The sequence below is a fragment of the Meriones unguiculatus genome, chromosome 12 (assembly GCF_030254825.1).
Source record: "Meriones unguiculatus strain TT.TT164.6M chromosome 12, Bangor_MerUng_6.1, whole genome shotgun sequence".
NCBI classification, from domain to species: Eukaryota; Metazoa; Chordata; class Mammalia; order Rodentia; family Muridae; genus Meriones; species Meriones unguiculatus.
The window spans coordinates 67,675,969-67,683,855 of NC_083360.1; the positions used below are offsets into that span (position 1 = coordinate 67,675,969).

Genomic DNA, 7,887 nt, shown 5'->3' on the forward strand with positions numbered 1-7,887 from the left:
TTTCATAAAATAGTTATTTTCTTGTACATTTTACTAGTTAGGCACGTGATAAAAGACAATGTTAAACACATATATACATATATATATATGTAAATTAGCAAATCATTCATCTTCAAGTTTCATAAATATCTGTATTTCTAATTATAAAGTCTCTACATGTGCACATTTCCATAGACTAACACACACATGTAATGTTAACTCAGGAACTGTCCTGTTAAGCAGTTAGTATTACCTAGACCTCACATTCTCTTTAGAAATACTCAGGGAAACAAAAATACTCTAACTCTTGGATCATATCAAGCCTTAAGAAAAAGAAAAAAGAAAAAGCAGCAACTCCCCAGAGGTGTGAGTCCTGAGCCCTTTACTTCCTTTTGCTTTTTGAAAAACACTAGAAGCAGACTGTCCAAGAACTTGCTTTTCTGATTTTAGCTTCAGGTTTTCTTCCTTAACTGCATCTACTCTTGCAGAACGATCTTCAAGGGTGTGTTGGAGCTCCAACACCTGATTAATAAGTCTGTTCTTCCAGTTCCACCTGATTTTCAGCATCAACTGTATCCATGTTGGCATTCTTCATCTTGGGTAACAGACTTTCAGCCTTGGATGGAAATTCTTTGTTGAGTGGTCTTGCATCTGAGGCACTGGGAGGAAACAAAAGATAAAGCTAGTCAGAATTCCTCCGTAGGCAGGAGAGATGATCTCCAAATTCCACTCCCTGCTGATGAACTGCTGGCAACTGGTAGCTGCTTGGGGAGGTGGAATCATTCTTCTTTAATACTGTGGCCATTAGTAGATTTTCCACGCTCGGTGGATGTCCCCATATGCAGGTGATACACATTGACTCTAGTCGGGTATCAAAAAACAAAAAGAAGACATGGAGCTGGGAGTAGGGAGATGTTAGGGGGAGGAGTATATATAATTGTATTTTGTTGTATACAGGTATGAAATTTTCAAGGAAATCTGTAATAAAAATAATTTTTAAACTTCAGGGCAGGTCACTGGAATTAATCCAGTCACATAAGAAGAAAGAAAAAGAAGGAAAATAAAAGTAAAAAGAAATAATTTTTAAAAACAAAGGCAGCTTATGAGACTTATGAGACACCAGTAAGAAAACATGCTTCACATCAGAGAAATTTTAGAAAGTGAAGAAAAGAAAAAAGACGTTGAAAAATTATTTCATGAAATAACAGCTGAAAGAAACCCCAAAGATTCAACCAAAGTATTCGATCCTATTTTGTCATACACAGTTATAATGTCACTATCACAGCATGTCACAGAACAAAGAAAATATATAAGAGAAGGTTGTCAAGGCACAAATAAATGAATTCTCATTGGATTGGACCAGAGACCATAGGCCAGAAAAAGGTGGGATGATACATTCACAATACTGAAAGGCAAAACAATCCTACAAAATCAAGAATATAGTTAGCAAAATTATCCTTTTAAAAATGAAAGAAAAAAAGTGTTTCTCACTAGTTGAGTCTATAAAAAAATACTTAAGGAATTCTACATTAAACAAGGGTGATGTAAATAGATGAATATGTAAAGCTCACTATGGTAACAGATACACAAGAGAGAAAGAGAAAAAAAAAAAACCTTAGCATGACAGAAAACTACCAATGCACAAAAATAAATACCAAGGGATCTGAGAAATGTCTTGGTAAATAAACTGCTTGTTGTGCAAGCATAACAAGTGAACCTGAGTTCACTATTAAAGGCCAGACGTGACAGTGCACAGCTCTATTTCCAGGGCTGGGGAGGTGGAGACAGGATGATCCCAGGGTTTGCTGGCCAGCCAGTCTAGCTGAAGCAGCTAGCTCCTTGTTCAGTGAGAGACCCTGTCTTTTAAAATAAGGTAGAAGGTGATAGAAGAAGATGACACCTGATGTTGACCTCTGGTCTTCACATGAGTATGTCACATGTGTACATACACACACACACACACACACACACACACACACACACCACACAGCTCCTGAGGAATAACACTTAATGTTGTCATCTGGCATCCATGTTTGCACACATACAAACATGCACATACATACTGAAAATGAATTTAAAAGTAAATAAGGGGAGAGGCAGAAAGAAACAGAAGTATGAAAGTTCAATATAATTAACAAATAAGTTCAAACCTTTCAGTAAATACTCTTGGCGTACACTGAGTGGATGGACAAAAAAAACTCAATCATATGCTGCCTACAGTAAACATATTTTATTCATAAAGATACACATAGACTAAAAGTGAAGGATTGAAAAGGATAGAATATGCAAACAGTGGTTTTTATCAGGTAAAGAAAGCTTTAAATAAAAAAATCCTTAAAATCAGTAAAAGGAAGTCATTATATATTGACAAAAGGATCGATTCAGCAAGAAAACACCATATTTATAAGTATGTATGTATCAAATATGGAACCATCTAAATAAAAAAAACAAATATTTTTGGCTATAAAGGGAGACATAGATTCTATAGTTATAATAGTTAGGACTAATCAGGGATACAGAATTTGGTCATGTTTCAAAAGCTGAAGGAGGGGGCTTGGAAAATAGCTCAGCGGTATACTGTTTGGCATGAGCTGGCCTTTGTTTAATTCCCATTACTCTAGACCCTTATACCTTGATGAATATGATGTACAAAGATAAAAGAATTCACAATATATAAAATACTGCCGAACAGGATTAAAAAGCATACCTCCAGGTTTGAATATCACAATCAAGTGTCATTTACAGCAGGAATGTAAGGATGGCTTGACATATATAAATCAACCACATGATAATGTGACATTAACAATTCATAAAACCATATATTCATTTTAATGGAAAAGCATATTGGATCAGATTCAACATTCCTTCATGATAAAATTCTTAAAAAATTAGGCATATAGAGAAAAATCTTCAAAATATTCAAGTCTATATTTGAAAAGCCTGTAGCTGAAAACATTAAGATTTCATTACAAGAAAGAATGTTCACTTTTACTACTTATGTTTAATAAATCCAGTTCAGGAAGTCTCTGCAAGGATGACTAGGAACAAGAAGGAAAGAGAGTGTGCCCACATTGGAAAGGCTGAAGTGAAGTCACATGCATTTGCAGGTGCTATGGCTTCACACATTAAAAAAAGTTATAAAAGAACTATAAAAACTTAAGAATAACTTCAGCTCACTGTAACAGCAACACACACACAATGGGATATTTTCTATGCTGATGTGGACTTACTAAGCAGGAAATTTAAAAGCAACACCATCTACAGGAGCAACTAAAAGCAAAATGTTGAGGCATAAATTTAAACCAGGAAGTAAAAGTATTCTTCAGTGAAAATTGTAGAGCATCAATGAAAGAGATATTACAGAGGCTTTAAAAAGATGAATAGACATCCTACATTAGTGGATCAGAAGAATCAATGATGTTAAGGTGGCTATACTACCAAAAAGATCTATAGACTCAGGGTAATTCCATGAAAATGTTAATGCTTTTTCTTAATAGAAAAAAATTCTAAAATTCATTTGGAACCATAAAATATCCAGTATAATGGAAACAATCCTAAAGACCAAAAACAGAAGAAAATAATAAAAAATAAAATAAAAATCTAGAGACATCACAGTAGTGGATGAAAAGCATACATCAAAGCTGTACTGGTGAAAATGGCATGGTGCATATATAAAAACAGACAACATAAAACAATAGAATATAACAATAACCCAGAAGTAACTCCATGTTTGCACAACCTACTGATTTCTTTTTTAATATAATTTTTTATTTATGACAATTTATTCACTTTGTATCCCAGCTGTAGTCCCCTCCCAATCCCACCCTCTCTCTCTCCCTCATCTCCTCCCATGCCCCTTCCCAAGTTCCCTTCCTTCTCATCCTAGCCTATCAGGTCTCATCAAGACTGTCTTTCATAGTCTTCCTCTGTGACCTGGTAAAGCTTCTCCCTCTACAAGGGGAGGTGATCAAAGAGCCAGCCACTGAGTTCATGTCAGAGACAGCCCTGTTCCGCTTACTAGGTAGCCCATTTGGAGACTGAGCTGCCACAGGAAGCTGTGCAAGGGTTCTAGGTTATCTCCATGAATGGTCCTTGGTTGGAGTATCAGTCTCAGAAAAGACCACTTATAAGTGGATATTAGACATATAATATAGAATAATCATACTAAAATCTGTACACCTAAAGAAGCTAAGCAAGAAGGAGGACCCTAGGTAAGATGCTCGATCCTCATTCAGAAAATCGAACGAGATAGACATCAGAAGAAGGTGAAAACAAGGAACAAGACAGGAGCCTACCACAGAGGGCCTTTGAGAGACTCTACCCCTCCCCGAAAGAAAGAAAGAAAGAAAGAGAGAAAGAAAGAAAGAAAGAAAAAAGAAAGAAAAAAAGAAAGAAAAAAAGAAAGACTTTACCCAGTAGTGTATTAAAGCAGATCCTGAGACTCGTACCAAACTTTGGACAGAGTACAGGGAATCCTATGAAAGAAGTGAGGCATAGAAAGACCTGGAAGGGTCTGGAGCTCCACAGGAGAACAACAGAACGAACCTACTGATTTCTAAGAAAGGTACTGAGAGCACACAGGACAGAATGGTCTCATCAATAAATGTTGCTGACAAAATTTGATATACATATGCAGAAGAATAAAATAAAAACCACTCCTCTTACTGTACACAACAACCGACTCAAAACTAGATCAAATATTTAAACCAAAACTTTGAAACTATGAAATGAGCACAGGAAAACATAGGGGTACATGCAAGTATACTGGTCTAGGCGATGACTTTTTCCAAAGGCGCAGGAAAGGAAGGAAAGGCAAACAGCCTGGATTACATCAAACAAAATGCTTCTCTGTAGCAAAGGAAACAGTCAACATAATAAGAGGAAAATTACAGAATGTGGAAGAAGTTTTCAAAGCATTCTTCTATGAAGAGATGAACATTTAGATCAAGGAACTTCAAAATTTGAACACCAAAACATCCACTTCAAAATGGAATAAACATCTAACTGCATAACTAAGAAATGTAAAAGGACAGGTACTAGCCTGAATGGCCGAGTAATGCTGAGCCCCCCCCCAAACAACAACAACAACAACAACAACCAAACAAACAAACAAGCTCTTCCCATTCCCCTTGGCTGTTCTCCAGGACCAGCTGATAAGTCTTGCTGAAGATACCACATACCTTGGATATAAGATACAGAGAAAAATGGGAACTGAGCTGAAAGCTTTCTTCTTGTTGACCAGCTTTCATAGTCCCAGGAGGGGCAGTACAGGATGAGGGGGTGGAGATGGACATCAGTGGTCTTACAAACCCTGCAAACTGTAATATCAACCTGCCAGACCAGATGTACCCACTCATGCAACAGTGGCACGACTGTCACAGGGGCAACTAACACTCTGTGATTGGTTCTAAAGCCCACTCCACAAGAAGAAATCCATGCCTGAAACTCACCTAAAAATTCATGGTTGAGGGGCTGGAGAAGAGGCTCAGAGGTTAAGAGCACTGGCTGTTCTTCCAAAGGTCCTGAGTTCAATTCCCAGCAACCACAGGGTGGCTTACAACCATCTATGGTGAGATCTGGTTCCCTCTTCTGGTTCACAGGCACACATGCAGACAGAATGCTGTGTAAATAGTAAATAAATAAATAAAAAACAAAACAAAATATAACAAACAAACAAAAAAAAAAACCCAAAATCCAGTGTATGTTTCCTATCATTTAAAAAAAAAAATCCATGGTTGACAACATCGTAGGCCTATCAGGGAACCCTAGAATTTAGCTAAGTTGACACAGCCCCAAGCTACCTTCTAAATATTTATGTTTATTATCATAGACAAATGCTACTCTCAGACTTAACCAAAACAAAACAACTTCTTTTCACAGTGAAAGGTTAAAACAGGGATGCATGGCTGCTCAAGATACTGATAACAAACAGGACATTCATACCAGCTACTCAGAGGCTCAGTAAACAAGGTCAAAGAATGTCTGGAATGCTCTCAGCCTTGGCCAGAGAAGCTTTTTGTTGTGCGCAGCATTTTATACGGAGAATCATAACTAGTCAAAGGGCTGCAAATAAGTGGATGTTAGTGCCCAGCCCTAAATGGAACATTTAAATCAACCACCTCCTCTCAAGGCCCCGGAGAACATTGTGGAGAGAGTAGGAAAGAATATATGAGATGGAGAATACAGGTGCTGCGGAGGAACGCTGTTGGTGTCTGGCTGTGGCCAGCCAGAGGCTTGGGCGTCCACTTCCTGTCACCAAGCCTCTGCTTCAGTAGTCACCAGGAACTCAAAAATTAACAGAGGAATAAGGCCAAGCTCAGCATGGCAGGCGCCAAGCCTGTGCCTGTGGCATTTGCTGCAGCCTCCAAGCCTGGGCTGAGATCAAGAGCCACTCTTGGGGACATTGGTGACAAAGTCAGTGAACAGGTACAGACAAGAATGCCTCTGCAAAAGGAAGCGAAAACTTCAGTTACTGGAAAAGTTACTGCTAAAATCCCACCAAAACCTATGAAGAAGGTGCCTGTGTGTGAGCCAGAGGTGGAACTTGCTGACCCTGAGCCTGACCCTGAACCTGTTATGGAGGAAAAGCTTTCTCCTGAACCTATTTTGGTTGATAATCGCTCTCCAAGGCCAGTGGAAACCTCTGGATGTGCGCCTGCAGAAGAGTATCTGTGCCAGGCTTTCTCTGATGTCATTCTTGCAGTGAGTGATGTGGACACAGATGATGGCACTGACCCAAGCCTCTGGAGTGAACACGTGAAAGACATATATGTTTATCTCAGACAGCTGGAGGAACAGCAGTCAGCTAGACCAAAATACTTACTGGGTTGCAAAGTCGCTGGAAACATGAGCCACCCTCATTGACTGGCTAGTACAGGTTCAGACGAAGTTTAGGCTGCTGCAGGAGACCATGTACATAACTGTTTCCATCACTGATTGGTTAATGCAGAACTACTGTGTGTCCAAGAAGATGCTGTGGCTGGTTGGCGTGACTGCCGTGTTTATTGCATGCAAATATGAAGAAATGTACCCTCCAGAAATCAGTGACTTTGCTTTTGTGACTAACAACACCTTCACCTAGCACCAGAACAGACAGAGGGAAATGAAGATTCTAAGAGTTTGGAGCTTCAGTCTGGGTCACCCTCTGCCTCTGCACTTGCTCCGTGGAGCCTCTAAAAGTGGAGAGGTTGACAGTGAGCATCATACTTTGGCCAGATACCTCCCAGAGCTCACCATGCTGGACACGGCGCACTTTGCTCCTTCTCACATCACAGCTGGGGCCTTCAGCTTGGCACTGATGATCCTTGACAACAGTGCAGCACCGCCTCTCCTACACTGGAGACTCTCTCCTTCCTGTCATGCAGCATCTGGGTAAGACTGTAGTCATGGTGACCCGAGGCCTTATAAAGCACACTGCTATCAAGAACTAGTATGCAATAGCTAAGTGTGCTAAGATCAGCACTCTGGCGCAACTGAATTGAACACTAGTTCAAAATTAGTCCAAGGCCATGAAAAAGGCGTAATAACTCAGAGACTACTCCATCTGCAAACGCAATTTGTACTGTGTGCTGCCTGTATATGGTATATTCTGTTTACTTGCTCATCAATAAAGACTTTTTACCTTTCATAGCTTAACCCATTCGAATGTGGTTGCTCCTGACTTTAGGATAACAGAAGTTGTACCAACATTTAGGAGTATTTTTAAATTGCTTTTAGTTTGACAGGGGATCCAACTAGCGTATATAATTGTAGCCTGTATGTTTATAATACATCCTTCCCTTTGTGTGTCCTGATCGTATCTTAAGTCATCCTGCAAAGTCATCTGCCTAGCTCTGGTTTAAGCTCTTGTTTAAACTCTAGATCTACCATCTTGTCGCTAGTTCTGCTTCCTATTTTCAGGTACTTTCT

The 7,887-nt window shown here is 39.2% G+C and overlaps 1 pseudogene; it reads left to right on the top strand.

Moving 5' to 3' along the window:
• Positions 1-6,076: 6,076 nt before the first annotated feature.
• LOC110541302 (G2/mitotic-specific cyclin-B1-like) lies at positions 6,077-7,502 on the top strand (annotated as a pseudogene).
• Positions 7,503-7,887: the final 385 nt, after the last annotated feature.